A 15,485-nucleotide genomic window follows, 5' to 3' on the forward strand; every position below is an offset into this window, starting at 1 on the left:
TTTTTTATCGCGCGCGAAACTCCCCCCCCCCCATCCCCAGTCCATCTCCCTCCCAACGGCGGCGGTGCGTGGGGGGGGACAGCGATGGGCTCAGGACCCCCCCGGGGAAGACAAGCGAAACGGTGGTTTGTGGGTAACTTCAGATTTTTTAAAAAGGGTTACATAATACCTGCTTCATCTGCCTCCGGTGAAATTCAGCATTCTTCCGTAAATAATAAACGCTTTCATCTATCAAGGATCTGACTGTACACAAGAACTGCGCAACGCCTTCATGAACACCGTATGACATGCTTATAAGCACTATATAAACAGTCATAAGCACTTACTCCAACAGGCATAGACTGCATACAGTATGGTTAGTTACTGTTACCATGCAATGCCATGGCGTGTGCCGGGAATAATAACTCACCATAACTGGTGTGTAATTATAATTCTTATAATATCCTTGTAAAATAAAAGATGATGTTACACTCTGGCAAATCCTTTGATGGGTTTAACCGCATTTTCAAAAACACGAGAGCGAGTGAGAGAGAACTGCAAAGGAGAACCCGCTTCTCATGACTTAAAATTCTTTGTGTGCGCTCACAAGGGAGCTTCCCAACTGACACAGCAGACTCACTTCCAGAAAAAAATCACAATTTGAACTCAGGTGGAGAAAAAGAAGTGGATATATTTCATAATGAGAGATAGCAGTAAGAGAGACAGAGAGAGAAAGACAGAGGGAGAAAGAGAGAGATAAGGGGAAAGACCTGTAATCAATCAAGTAAAGTTTGGCAAGTTCACCAAAAATTAAATTGCCAGCCAGACTGTATTTTTAAGAGGAGAAAAAACTAAGTATAACAAAAAAAGTGAAGTTAAAGTTAAACACAACACAGACAGAAACCCAGGCCTGGAGTTTGCGTACGCGCGTAGGTGTTGGCGGGAGAGAACCGGCATGGCGGAATGGCGGTTTAGCGGTACGGAGAGAAGCGGCGATGGCTGCCTTGCGAAGACCCGCCACAGCAGCCGCAGCGGCGGCGTACGCCGTCCCCCCCCCCGCCCCCCCCCCGCCACTCCGGCCTTGTGCACAGCCGCCAATCCAAACCGCCGACGAAGCCCGGCGAAGTGGGGGAGAATTTAATCTCCGTCGAAAATCTCTCGGGCATTCTGTGTTGTGAAGGGGGATCTGGGAGGCTTAGTCGCGTTTGTTTGAAAGGGCGGGTGGGGGTGGGGGATGGGGGTGGGGTGGTGGTTGGGGTTGGGGGGTTGATTCTAATTTTCTTGTTTGTTGCTTTGCCGCCCGGTGCCAGAAACGCTTTCCAAATGGAGATGTGCGCCATTTGTCTTGTTTACTGTTCACAGCGCCAGGCTGTGGGGTGGTGTGGGGGGGGGGGCGGTGGGGGGCAGGGGGGCGAGGGGCTGGTGGTGAGGGGGGGGGCGCGTCTGACATATTGCGCTGTCAGAGGTTTCATTCACGCTGCGAGACAAAAAAAAAACAAAAAAAAAAAAAAACAAGAAAAAGTGGCAAAGAAATCTTTCATTCGCCCTTTCGGTGAGAAAGCGGAGCGGACGAAAATAACCACACCGGAGGGAAACAGATGAGCTTTTTTCTGCCGCCGCGCCAGACCACAGCTGATCGGCTTATTAAATTTATTTACAGGCCCGGTGGGGGGGACGGGAGAATGGGGGGGGGGGGACGGGAGGAGGGGGGTCCGAGTCTTAATTAGAGCCGCCAGAATCTGCGGTGGGTGTGTGCGAAAGAAAGAAATAATTATGCAATAATTCAGACTCTCTTTAATTCTCGCCGTTAAGCTTCGCACCTCTCCTGCGGTGTCCGTCGGGCAGGTGCCGTCAGATATAAGAGGGCATCGGCCGCGTACGGCTCACGGGCCGCCGTGGAGGAAACGCACGCCCTCCCCGTCACACTGAACCGCGGGCGTTTAGCACGCACCCTTATCCAGAACGAATGACGCCATTACACCTCCTCCCCGTGCACAGTGTCCCTTTACACAGCTGGAGATACAATGAAGCAGCTCGGCTATGGCACCTTACTCAAGATCACTAAAGTAGCACCGCAGCTGGGCGCCGTTACCTGCAGTCTCTCTGAGTTACCTGCAGTCTCTCTGAGTTACCTGCAGTCTCTCTGATTTACCTGCATCCTCTCTGAGTCTCTCTGAGTTACCTGTAGTCTCTCTGAGTTACCTGCAGTCTCTGAGTTACCTGTAGCCTCTCTGAGTTACCTGTAGTCTCTCTGAGTTACCTGCAGTCTCTCTGATTTACCTGCATCCTCTCTGAGTCTCTCTGAGTTACCTGTAGTCTCTCTGAGTTACCTGCAGTCTCTCTGAGTTACCTGTAGCCTCTGAGTTACCTGCATCCTCTCTGAGTCTCTCTGAGTTACCTGTAGTCTCTCTGAGTTACCTGTAGTCTCTCTGAGTTACCTGCAGTCTCTCTGATTTACCTGCATCCTCTCTGAGTCTCTCTGAGTTACCTGTAGTCTCTTTGAGTTACCTGCAGTCTCTCTGAGTTACCTGTAGCCTCTGAGTTACCTGCATCCTCTCTGAGTCTCTCTGAGTTACCTGTAGTCTCTCTGAGTTACCTGTAGCCTCTCTGAGTTACCTGCAGTCTCTCTGAGTTACCTGCAGTCTCTCTGAGTTACCTGCATCCTCTGAGTTACCTGCAGCCTCTCTGAGTTACCTGCAGTCTCTCTGAGTTACCTGTAGTCTCTCTGAGTTACCTGTAGTCTCTCTGAGTTACCTGCATCCTCTGAGTTACCTGCAGTCTCTCTGAGTTACCTGCATCCTCTGAGTTACCTGCAGTCTCTCTGAATTACCTGCAGCCTCTCTGAGTTACCTGTAGTCTCTCTGAGTTACCTGTAGCCTCTCTGAGTTACCTGTAGCCTCTCTGAGTTACCTGCACCCTCTCTGAGTTACCTGCAGTCTCTCTGAGTTACCTGTAGCCTCTCTGAGTTACCTCTCTCTGAGTTACCTGCACTCTCTCTGAGTTACCTGTAGTCTCTGAGTTACCTGTAGTCTCTCTGAGTTACCTGCAGTCTCTCTGAGTTACCTGTAGCCTCTCTGAGTTACCTCTCTCTGAGTTACCTGCACTCTCTCTGAGTTACCTGCAGTCTCTGAGTTACCTGTAGTCTCTCTGAGTTACCTGCATCCTCTCTGAGTTACCTGTAGTCTCTCTGAGTTACCTGTAGCCTCTCTGAGTTACCTGCATCCTCTGAGTTACCTGCAGTCTCTCTGAGTTACCTGCAGTCTCTGAGTTACCTGTAGCCTCTCTGAGTTACCTGCAGCCTCTCTGAGTTACCTGCAGTCTCTCTGATTTACCTGCATCCTCTCTGAGTCTCTCTGAGTTACCTGTAGTCTCTCTGAGTTACCTGCAGTCTCTCTGAGTTACCTGTAGCCTCTGAGTTACCTGCATCCTCTCTGAGTCTCTCTGAGTTACCTGTAGTCTCTCTGAGTTACCTGTAGCCTCTCTGAGTTACCTGCAGTCTCTCTGAGTTACCTGCAGTCTCTCTGAGTTACCTGCAGTCTCTCTGAGTTACCTGCATCCTCTGAGTTACCTGCAGCCTCTCTGAGTTACCTGCAGTCTCTCTGAGTTACCTGTAGTCTCTCTGAGTTACCTGTAGTCTCTCTGAGTTACCTGCATCCTCTGAGTTACCTGCAGTCTCTCTGAGTTACCTGCATCCTCTGAGTTACCTGCAGTCTCTCTGAATTACCTGCAGCCTCTCTGAGTTACCTGTAGTCTCTCTGAGTTACCTGTAGCCTCTCTGAGTTACCTGTAGCCTCTCTGAGTTACCTGCACCCTCTCTGAGTTACCTGCAGTCTCTCTGAGTTACCTGTAGCCTCTCTGAGTTACCTCTCTCTGAGTTACCTGCACTCTCTCTGAGTTACCTGTAGTCTCTGAGTTACCTGTAGTCTCTCTGAGTTACCTGCAGTCTCTCTGAGTTACCTGTAGCCTCTCTGAGTTACCTCTCTCTGAGTTACCTGCACTCTCTCTGAGTTACCTGCAGTCTCTGAGTTACCTGTAGTCTCTCTGAGTTACCTGCATCCTCTCTGAGTTACCTGTAGTCTCTCTGAGTTACCTGTAGCCTCTCTGAGTTACCTGCATCCTCTGAGTTACCTGCAGTCTCTCTGAGTTACCTGCAGTCTCTGAGTTACCTGTAGCCTCTCTGAGTTACCTGCAGCCTCTCTGAGTTACCTGCAGTCTCTCTGAGTTACCTGTACTCTCTGAGTTACCTGCAGTCTCTCTGAGTTACCTGTACTCTCTGAGTTACCTGCAGTCTCTCTGAGTTACCTGTACTCTCTGAGTTACCTGCAGTCTCTCTGAGTTACCTGTACTCTCTGAGTTACCTGTAGCCTCTCTGAGTTACCTCTCTCTGAGTTACCTGCACTCTCTCTGAGTTACCTGCACCCTCTCTGAGTTACCTGCAGTCTCTCTGCGTTACCTGTAGCCTCTCTGAGTTACCTCTCTCTGAGTTACCTGCACTCTCTCTGAGTTACCTGTAGTCTCTGAGTTACCTGTAGTCTCTCTGAGTTACCTGCAGTCTCTCTGAGTTACCTGTAGCCTCTCTGAGTTACCTCTCTCTGAGTTACCTGCACTCTCTCTGAGTTACCTGCAGTCTCTGAGTTACCTGTAGTCTCTCTGAGTTACCTGCATCCTCTCTGAGTTACCTGTAGTCTCTCTGAGTTACCTGTAGCCTCTCTGAGTTACCTGCATCCTCTGAGTTACCTGCAGTCTCTCTGAGTTACCTGCAGTCTCTGAGTTACCTGTAGCCTCTCTGAGTTACCTGCAGCCTCTCTGAGTAACCTGCAGTCTCTCTGAGTTACCTGCATACTCTCTGAGTTACCTGCAGCCTCTCTGAGTTACCTGTAGCCTCTCTGAGTTACCTGCAGTCGAACTGAGTTACCTGCAGTCTCTCTGAGTTACCTGTAGCCTCTCTGAGTTACCTTCAGTCTCTCTGAGTTAACTGTAGCCTCTCTGAGTTACCTGCAGTCTCTCTGAGTTAACTGTAGTCTCTCTGAGTTACCTGTAGCCTCTCTGAGTTACCTTCAGTCTCTCTGAGTTACCTGCAGTCTCTCTGAGTTACCTGTAGCCTCTCTGAGTTACCTGCACACTCTCTGAGTTACCTGTAGCCTCTCTGAGTTACCTGTAGCCTCTCTGAGTTACCTGTAGTCTCTCTGAGTTACCTGCACCCTCTGAGTTACCTGTAGTCTCTGAGTTACCTGCAGCCCCTCTGAGTTACCTGCAGTCTCTGAGTTACCTGCATCCTCTCTGAGTTACCTGTAGTCTCTGAGTTACCTGCAGCCCCTCTGAGTTACCTGTAGTCTCTCTGAGTTACCTGCACCCTCTGAGTTACCTGTAGTCTCTGAGTTACCTGCAGCCCCTCTGAGTTACCTGCAGTCTCTGAGTTACCTGCAGTCTCTCTGAGTTACCTGTAGCCTCTCTGAGTTACCTGTAGCCTCTCTGAGTTACCTGTAGCCTCTCTGAGTTACCTGTAGTCTCTGAGTTACCTGCACCACTGCCCCCCACACAAGCTTTAAAAGGGTGGGGGCAGGGCTTGAGTCCCAATCCAAAGTTATATTTGAGTTTACTAAATTATCTGTGAGGGTTAATAATACACCTTTATGATTTTACTCAGAACATAATTGAGAAAAATCAATGCAGTCTTCGCAAAAAGAGAAAAACTAATTTGAGAAAACTCATTTTAAATCTCATGATTAGCTGAACACAATTGAGCTGGAAATTGGTTCTATTCCTTATAAGTCCAGGTAATACCACTTCATTTTAATTCTGCTTATTTTCCGTCCTAATGATGAAATTAAATGAAAATATGGCTTGAGAGACGTAGGCTGCCACAGACTAGTTTATAATTAAAGTCAGCCCTCGTGTTGTAGTGCCACATAATGGGTTTTGAAAAGGAAAAAAAAACAACAGAACTGAAACTGGAACTGTAGTCACATTTCTCTGGCTGTGTGTGTGTGCGTGTGTGTGTGTGTCAGGACGAGCCAATTTCAGAGTTAAGTTGGGCGCGCATCTCGAGCGAGAATGTGTGCATCTCTGACACGCGTGTGCGCGCCGCAGGTGTAGCTAGGCTAGGCTAGGCTAGCTCGCTCGCTCGCTCTCGAAAGCACTGGAAGGTGTGGCTAAAGCAAAAGGACCTCGTAGCGGGTTACCGTGACAACGCTCTCTGGCCGCTCTCAACCCTCAGGTTGACAATAACAACGCCGGCCACAGCCAGGAGTTGGCATGTTCTCCCCGTGTCCGTGTGGGTTTCCTCCGGGTACTCCGGTTTCCTCCCGCAGTCCAAAGACATTTCAGGTTAGGCTAATTGGAGACTCAAAATTGCCCATATGTATGAGTGTGTGGCGTACCCTGCGATAGATTGGCGTCCTGTCCAGGGTGTATTCCTGCCTCTCGCCGAATGCACGCTGGGATAGGCTCCAGCACACCCCCTGCGACCCTGCTCAGGATAAGCGGGTATAGATAACAGATGGACCCTGTCCAGGATAAGCGGGTATGGATAATGGATGGACCCTGTCCAGGATAAGCTGGTATAGATAGTGGATGGACCCTGCCCAGGATAAGCGGGTATAGATAACGGATGGACCCTGCCCAGCATAAGCAGGTATAGATAATGGATGGACCCTGCTCAGGATAAGCGGGTAGAGATAATGGATGGACCCTGCCCAGGATAAGCGGGTATAGATAACAGATGGACCCTGCCCAGGATAAGCCGGTATAGATAATGGATGGACCCTGCCCAGGATAAGCAGGTATAGATAATGGATGGATGGATGTCCACAGCCAGTGGCGATTACACCTGTAGCCGACCAGGGAACGCCCTCGTTCCTCGAAGCCGTTGGGTGAGCGAGAGTTCTCACCCCAGGGCGAGTGGAACTCACTAGTTACACGTGCTGCTAAAGCACAGAAAGATCACTCAGATCCACCAGGCACAAAGCATGAATGACAACACTGCGAGATGGTAAAATTAAAAAACACAGCCCCAAGTGACCCGAAACAATGTAGGACACATTGGGTAGCACTGCTTTGGAATACAACTTCTTTAATTTCTGTGAGGCAAGATTGTTTGTAGTACAGTAACTTGGCATCATTTCGATACCAATACTTGTAACGGCAGGTCTAGTTTTGAATGAATGACTTACAGACAGTGCTTTGTAAGTGAGAGTAACTTGGCATTTTTGTACGCTGAAAACGCAGTTTAGTATATACACTGCAAAGTAGCTCTATTTCTAAAAACAAATCATCAAAAAAAAAAAAAAAACCAAGTAGAACACTTCCCCCCCCGCTAAACCCCTTTAAATAAATAACAATGACAGCTCTGAATTCATGCCGTCTCCCTTTTCCCCAAAGACTCACTGTTGAGTCTCAGCAACAGTTTTTGTGATGTTTATTTATTTCCCTTTTCCTGCGAGCTGTGAAATTAATCACCTCTTTTGAGGATGCTAACCTCTGTGCGTGAGGCCCTCATTAAAGCACACCATCAAAGCCTGCCATTCCAAAGAGCGCAATTATCCCAGTTTCCATGGCGACGTTACATCAGCGTTTCGTTATTTAAAAAAACCCCCCTGAAGCCGCTCCTCTCTCCCCTCCCCCCCCGTCCCCCGTTGTTGGCGGTGACCTGTCTGCATCATCGCCTCATGAATAATCAGGGGGGGAATGCGCCGATATTCAAATCGCCCTGCCATCGCCATGCCGACGGGAACCCAGGCCCGAAGGGACGCAGAGCGCTGCTTATCAACGGAAGAAGAACCGCGCGGGAGAGCCCCAGGAGCCCGTGCTCCACACACAGCAAGCGGAACGATGAATGTGGGCAACCTTCAATGGATGATTCTCCTTCTGGAGTTTTTCAAAAAACGAATGTTTCAGTTTTAGCCTGTGTGTCCTTCTGAGCCAGACAGGTTAATGTATGCTTTTGATTGGCCCAGACAGTTTAGCTGTATGCTTTTTGATTGGTCCAGACAGTTCGAGCGTGCGCTTGCACTTGGCCCAGTGTGCGATAAATAATAGTTCAGATACTAGCAGACGTTGCTGGTGATTTGATGGCTTTAGGATGGGGGGTATCAGGGCAATCGTGGGGCTGTGATTTAAAGCGAGAAAATTCATCTGCAGTAACTCTAAAGCATGTCGCACAGCCCTGTGATATGTGTGTATATTACTTTATTATTCTGCAAAAGATTTAATCTTATTTTCGGCAGGAACTGTTTACTATGGCAATGCAACCTGCACTTGAGGAAGATCATACATCATACACCAGTCTGCTCTCCACCTGCCAGTCTCTGCTCCACCTGCTCTCCACCTTGCCAGTCTCTGCTCCACCTGCTCTCCACCTGCCAGTCTCTGCTCCACCTGCTCTACCTGCCAGTCTCTGCTCCACCTGCCAGTCTCTGCTCCACCTGCCAGTCCCCTGCCAGTCTGCCCTCCACCTGCCAGTCTCTGCTCCACCTGCTCTACCTGCCAGTCTCTGCTCTACCTGCCAGTCTCTGCTCCACCTGCCAGTCTCTGCTCCACCTGCTCTACCTGCCAGTCTCTGCTCTACCTGCCAGCCCAGCCCTGTTCCTGCAGCACCACGCTGAAGCTTTTCATCGCCTGTCGCCTTTTGTGTTGAGAAGCTTTGTAGCGGTTCAGTGAGACACCTAAGAACAAATGTGTCAGCTGACAAACAAAATTCAGTGTGGGAATGAATGAATGAATGAATGAATGAATAAATGAATGAATTAATGAATTTTGTAGCACTCCCATTTTAATTTGTGTTTTAGCAAAATTTTCGCACTTGGCTACTGCCTAGTTAATGCATCAGTCCAGTGTGTCAAAAGGAACTGTGTGCAAATGGCTCGCTTATAAGAACCAATGAAAACTAGCACAAAACTACAATTTGTCAGTGAGTCACTGATAATAAATGGTATTATTTTCATAATGCCACACTGCTGGGCGAAGGCTTTCTTGCTGAGAATGAGAGTGACATCAACTCCGGTACACCCAAAGCATCCGGGTCACATAAGGCCAAATAAAAAAACATTTGAATTTAAACAAACAAGGCTGTGCTAGCTGTCTCTGACTCTACCTGCATGCGCAGTATAACATTTGTTGATTCTTTGTTTTTCGTGATGTTCTCTAGTATGCTTAAGTATTCTTCATAAACATTTCCTTTAGCCTGTGGCTGGTATTCAATTAAAAGAAAGAATTTTTCTTTTTCTTTTTTCAGAAAACATCACTAACCTGTCAAACTGAGTTAGTGAAGAAAAAAAAGTCGAATGTGTGGGTTTCCTTGTGAGTCAAAGTTAAGGACAAATGTTGTTTGAATACAGACAAAAGCTAAGGACAGATGCTGATTGAATACTGGCCATTACATCTCACTGTACATACGCTGTTCGCATTTCTCTCCGACACCAGAGCTTTAATGAGTGTTTTGACTGGCGGCGAGGTATCAGGTCATGTGACTGGACCGGACAGAGTGATTGGGCCCCTCTCGGCGCCTGTGCCCATTCCGGGGCCCGGCGGTGAGACCACCGCGCGGCTCGCTGCTCGCGGCCCGGCCGTTGAAAGTTAACCACCCCCCCCCCCCTCTCCCCGGCGGCGCCACAGCCGGCACGCCGGCGCTCAGAGGCCTCGCTCTCAGAAGAGCGGCAAGAATAACACACACAAAAAATAAAATAAAATAAATAAGAAACGGGCCTGACCTTCTCCCCCGGCTGGATGTCCCGTGCCACAGTGTACTACAGCGTGTCAGAGAGCACCGCACGTTAACCGAGCCGCGCCCATCTCCCGTCTCACTCCCGCTTCTCTCCTCCTCCTCCTCCTCTCACATTCGCTTCTCTCCTCCTTTCCGTTATTAAACCATCACTGTTCACTCACTCACTCTTCGTTTCTCTTCCCTATTCTCTCTCTCACTCACTCTCTCTCCCTCTTTCAGTCTCTCTCTCTCTGTAACTTTTGATTGGTGGCTGGTTCCAGTGACAGTAGGACGTGGTGTCACCTGACTGATCAGGTGAGAACCGGTCGGAACCGGTTCCCTGGAGAGGGAGGGATTTCGTTTCTGAAGTGTGCGTACTGTATGTACCCAACGGGCGGCATTAGCTGTGTAAACTTACACTGAAACGGATATAAACCGCCTTAATCCACTGCCATTTTTAGCTCTGTACATTCACACCGAAAGGCTTCTTTTAATTTAATGTTCTGCTGATGATTCACGGATTATCATTATTAACACCCTCCCTCCACCACCACCTCCCCGTTCCACGGTGTTCCGTAACTAGGGCTTGTTGTGTGATTACGCCTGTAACTGCCCTCGATTTTTAATCACCTTCCGTGTAAAACGGTTGTGGGACTGATTGAGATCTCCATGGGTTACCGTTGCGGACACTGAAACCAACGGTCCCAAAGTCCTCTACTTTACCCATCATGCACAGGGGCCTGGAACAGGATCAAAGGCTTTGGCCAAGCGCCCTTATACACAGTTACATGACTGAGGAACGTTAGCACCCCTCCCCCCACCAAAAAATTAACTGGAGCGTGTTAGTACCGCCATCATATTTTTTCACGCATCAATTAGGATGCCAGAAACTCCAGAAGCTCCAGACAAGTTCTGGCAGCCCTCGCTGGAAAATAATTTAAAAAACACACATCCTTGATATTTTGGAAAGCAAACTGCCATCACACATATGAGAGAGAGGCCGCTGATTTTTCAGTATCGCAAACACGGGCAGTGAGCGAAGGAAAGTGGAGGAGAAATTAGCATGCACACACACACACAAACACACACGCATACACACACACACACACACACACACAGTTTTTGGAGTTACAGCAAGACTAGCGTGTTTTTGGCTTTTCCTGTACCCACCTTAGGACACAGCTGCTCCTGAAACACCAGCAAACTGAGCTGTCTTGGTCTCTGAAGCTCACGCCCAACGCACTCCCAACAATCAGAGCCATCGAGGTTTCCTCTCAAAGCCATGCTGGCCATAATTACAGGCAGCAGGGGCCAGCCCACCATCTTAATACATGCCCCCCGATGCATGCTGGGAAGTTAAATCCATAATGAATTGATGAGACACACCTGTGCTTTGTATATGATCACTATATCCTGTCTCATTTAAACAGCTGTTTCCATCTTCCTGCTCACCTCCTGTATCTGAGCAAGGAGCAATAACAAGCCCCCCACCCTCAGGGAGAGCAATAACAAGCCCCCCACCCTCAGGGAGACTGGCACAGCGTTCCAGACCCAGGGATCGGCCCAGCTCCTTTACTCCTCCTCCATCCCTCCTTTACTCCTCCTCAATCCCTCCTTTACTCCTCCTCCATCCCCTCATTTACTCCTCCTCCATCCCCTCCTTTACTCCTCCTCCATCCCCTCCTTTACTCCTCCTCCATCCCCTCCTTTACTCCTCCTCCATCCCTCCTTTACTCCTCCTCCATCCCCTCCTTTACTCCTGCTCCATCCCCTCATTTACTCCTCCTCCATCCCCTCATTTACCCCTCCTCCATCCCCTCCTTTACTCCTCCTCCATCCCCTCCTTTACTCCTCCTCCATCCCTCCTTTACTCCTGCTCCATCCCCTCCTTTACTCCTCCTCCATCCCTCCTTTACTCCTCCTCCATCCCCTCCTTTACTCCTCCTCCATCCCCTCCTTTACTCCTCCTCCATCCCTCATTTACTCCTCCTCCATCCCCTCCTTTACTCCTCCTCCATCCCTCCTTTACTCCTCCTCCATCCCTCCTTTACTCCTGCTCCATCCCCTCCTTTACTCCTCCTCCATCCCTCCTTTACTCCTCCTCCATCCCTCATTTACTCCTCCTCCATCCCCTCCTTTACTCCTCCTCCATCCCCTCCTTTACTCCTCCTCCATCCCCTCCTTTACTCCTCCTCCATCCCTCCTTTACTCCTCCTCCATCCCTCCTTTACTCCTCCTCCATCCCCTCCTTTACTCCTGCTCCATCCCCTCATTTACTCCTCCTCCATCCCCTCATTTACCCCTCCTCCATCCCCTCCTTTACTCCTCCTCCATCCCTCCTTTACTCCTCCTCCATCCCCTACTTTACTCCTCCTCCATCCCTCCTTTACTCCTCCTCCATCCCCTCCTTTACCCCTCCTCCATCCCCTACTTTACTCCTCCTCCATCCCTCCTTTACTCCTCCTCCATCCCCTACTTTACTCCTCCTCAATCCCTACTTTACTCCTGCTCCATCCCCTCTCACACTCATCCTCAATTCCTCCTGTACTCCTGCTCCATCCCCTCCTTTATCCCTTGGCAAAATGCTGCACCTCTCATTTCTGTCTAATCTTCTGTTCTGTTCATTGCTTTTTTTAAACACATTATCGATTTGATCCCTGGTACTTTCACTGACACGACCGCTCTGAAATGGCTGTCGTGGATAACAGGCTCTGAGCCCCGTCTACAAGATGACTGCCGCAGCGTCATCAGAATCTCAAGAAACTATGTTTTAAAAAATAAAAAAAGGTTCTTGAAAACCTTTTATATCTTTTTAAAAATGGCTTTGGCTTTTATCGTTTGATCTTATCAGTTCCCCTCTAGATGTGATTTTTTTTTTTAAACTTGTTGTTTTGTACTTCATCTTACCAAGAGCTATCTTTTATGAGATGAAAGAGATACATTTTGAAAAATATATATTTCATATGGGGTGCCATGTACAGTCTCCCAAGTGTGTCCAATCTGCAGAGTAATTTTAGTAGCATTGGTAGTCCTGTTGATTTAATTTGTCTTTCTGTTCCGTCTCTCCTGCTAACATCTCTTTACTGGTGTACCCCCAAATTCAAACCCATGTTCCCAGGCTCTGGTGTACCCCCAAACTCACACCCATGAGCCCAGGCCCTGGTGTACCCCCAAACTCATGCCCATATTCCCAGGCCCTGGTGTACCCCCAAACTCATACCCACGGTCCCAGGCCCTGGTGTACCCCCAAACTCTTACCCACGGTCCCAGGCCCTGGTGTACCCCCAAACTCTTACCCACGGTCCCAGGCCCTGGTGTACCCCCAAACTCATACCCATGTGCCAACAGCAATGTGCCCAGCTCTTGCTGTGCAAGGTGAGAACAGCTGTTCAGAGAGGATGTAATGATATTCTCACTTCCTCTATAGTGTGTGTGTGTGTACGTGTGTGTGTGTGTGTGTGTGTGTTTCTCAGTTCCTCCTTTGTGGCTTGCTTGTGTGTGTGTGTGCCACCTGATACTGTCTAACAGCTGTTTCCTCCACAAGCCTTCAGTCACATATATCTGCTGGCATTAAATTACAGCGAGGGCTAATAACACAGGTTATTTTTCTCCACATTCCAGTGAACACAGGCGGCCGCAGCCGGCTAGAACTGAACCTCTGAACGCGTCGCATAAACGGTGCATAACGAACATCTCCTTCGCACTTTTTATATAGCGTGCTATGTTAAGCACACCGAGTCACTGAACACAACAACGTTCAGTAACGTTGGATATTATTCAGCACCCTGAACACTCTAAAAACAAAACAGAAAACCTGCACTTAACACGATGGCCTGAATAGCGTAGCAGACGGTCACCTGTCACCCCAGCAACGGGATGGCTGAATGTCCTCTCGATGCTTTTGTTTTTTTTTCTACTAAAAACAACCCCCCCCCCAATGCTCCCAACAAAACAACACCATAACACACTGTAAAAGAGGCCCTTTAACCTCTCCTGAGCTACGCACACATCGTCACACGGACAAAAACCCCAGAGCTGCCCAGGCTGGAGAGGCCATCAGGAAACGCCGGGGGCTTCCGACCAGCAGGTTGCCGGTTCGAATCCCGAGACGCTGCACCTGTCCAGCGGACCAGGTTAATGCGGGGCGGAACCAAGCTGAAGAGGTTCTCTCAAAGTTCCAGCCGGACTTCCGCACGACAGGACGCAAGTCACAGAGCGACTTCCTGTTTCGCCTCCTCTCGTAAAGTTCAGTCGCCGGGCGAAGGATTCAGGCAGGCGGGAACAGATGTGAATGGCAACACAACAGCAGCACATTCAACTCTCCTCTTCAGAACTTCATACACGGATTAAACACGCATGCACGCACGCACGCACACACGCACGCATGCGTGCGCACACACACACACACACACACACACACACACACACACACACACGCGCGTGTGTACGCGGAGCCAGCACGGGGAGTCCGTAGGAGGTACTCACAGCAGGAGGGAGACGGTGAGAGGAGCGGAGAGGAGCAGAGCGAAGGGGAGCAGCGTCTCGGATGAATGAAGAGGGCCTTTGAGGTTCTCGCTAATTTTCCCTCCGACGGATTCCACCCGTCAGAGCCAGAGGCTGCCGAGAGCGCTGGCGGGGTCTACGCGGTACGCAGTCTTCCCCCGTCTTCCCTGAGTGAGTGTGTGTGTGTGTGTGTGTGTGTGTGTGTGTCTGTGTGCTGCAGCTTGCTCCCGAGATACAGGCTCCTCTGATCAAAAAGAATAAACTAAATTTTAAAAATTATTACCACAAACACAAAAAAAATAAATAAATAAAAAATCACAAGCAAACGTGTTTCTCTGAAGTATTTTATAATAAAGGCTTGCCTCCACCTCCACTTGCCCGTTGCCCCGCCTCCATTGTTATGGCAACGGCCAATGGCAGCACGGCATTTCGCAGGGCTGATCTCACCAGTGCCACAGTGCCTAGTGCTGGAAGTGTCTCTCTGTGTGGCAAACATTCCGTGCACATTTGAACTGGCTTGTATGTTCGTGTAAGTGTGTTTGCGTGTGTGCACGTGTGTGTGTGTGTGTGTGTGTGTGAAAACCGAAGGAAAGAGAGAAAGTATGTCAGTATTAGTGCCAAAAGACCGAAAACTATGAAGACGTCTTTCAGTGGCACTTTTTGTATTGGCTTTTTTTTTTGTTTTTTGTTTTGTTTGTTTGCTTTGCATTGTGGGTGACAATTTCCTCCTGACTTTACCAGAACAATAAAAGCAAAACAAAATAACACGCACACACACACACACACAAAAAAAACTAAACTAAACCACTGGACCTGGTTGTGACAAGATTCAATTATAAACAAATAATGCTGCTCATAAAGGTATATTTATTTTTCTAGCTCAAGATCAATTTCTTTTTTCACATCAGCGCATCGGTCCCCGTTTCATAAATCCTTTATACCGCTTTCAAAAGAAGTCCGGACCAATTAAATCAGCACAAGGGAGACATAGAGGAAACTCGGTTATTCAGATGTAAATGAGTGGATGTTCATCCCAGAAGCATTATGCCAATTGTCCTTCATCTTTTCAGGCTTACTTTCAAGGTGCAGACAAGAAATTCGGCGCCACACTAGCTGTGTGAGAGGGAGAAATGGAAATGGAGGGACAGATAGATAGAGAGACAGATAGATGATGGATAGATAGATGGATAGAAAAGATACAGCACATGGCATACCTCAGAAGATGTTGCATCACTTTTCTAGGGCTTCAAAATTACCCAGATTTTCCTATTTACCCGTTAAGAAACTTTATGGCAGCGGCCTG

At 48.8% G+C, this 15,485-nt stretch overlaps 1 protein-coding gene across 2 annotated transcripts in view; it reads right to left on the reverse strand.

Annotated features, from left to right (window-relative positions):
- LOC118208408 (cyclin-dependent kinase 18-like) overlaps positions 1-14,527 on the reverse strand; it is a 44,590-nt gene extending 30,063 nt beyond the window's left edge. Inside the window, exon 1 of one of the 2 annotated variants that reach the window (XM_035383057.1) lies at positions 14,165-14,527. The gene's annotated coding sequence lies outside the window, so the exon portion shown is untranslated. Of the gene's footprint in view, positions 1-9,686; positions 9,813-14,164 lie in introns of those variants that run through there. The other variant, XM_035383058.1, reaches the window with a different exon arrangement.
- Between the last annotated feature and the right edge of the window lie 958 nt (positions 14,528-15,485).

This window comes from Anguilla anguilla, chromosome 11 (genome assembly GCF_013347855.1).
Source record: "Anguilla anguilla isolate fAngAng1 chromosome 11, fAngAng1.pri, whole genome shotgun sequence".
In the NCBI taxonomy this organism is placed as follows: Eukaryota; Metazoa; Chordata; class Actinopteri; order Anguilliformes; family Anguillidae; genus Anguilla; species Anguilla anguilla.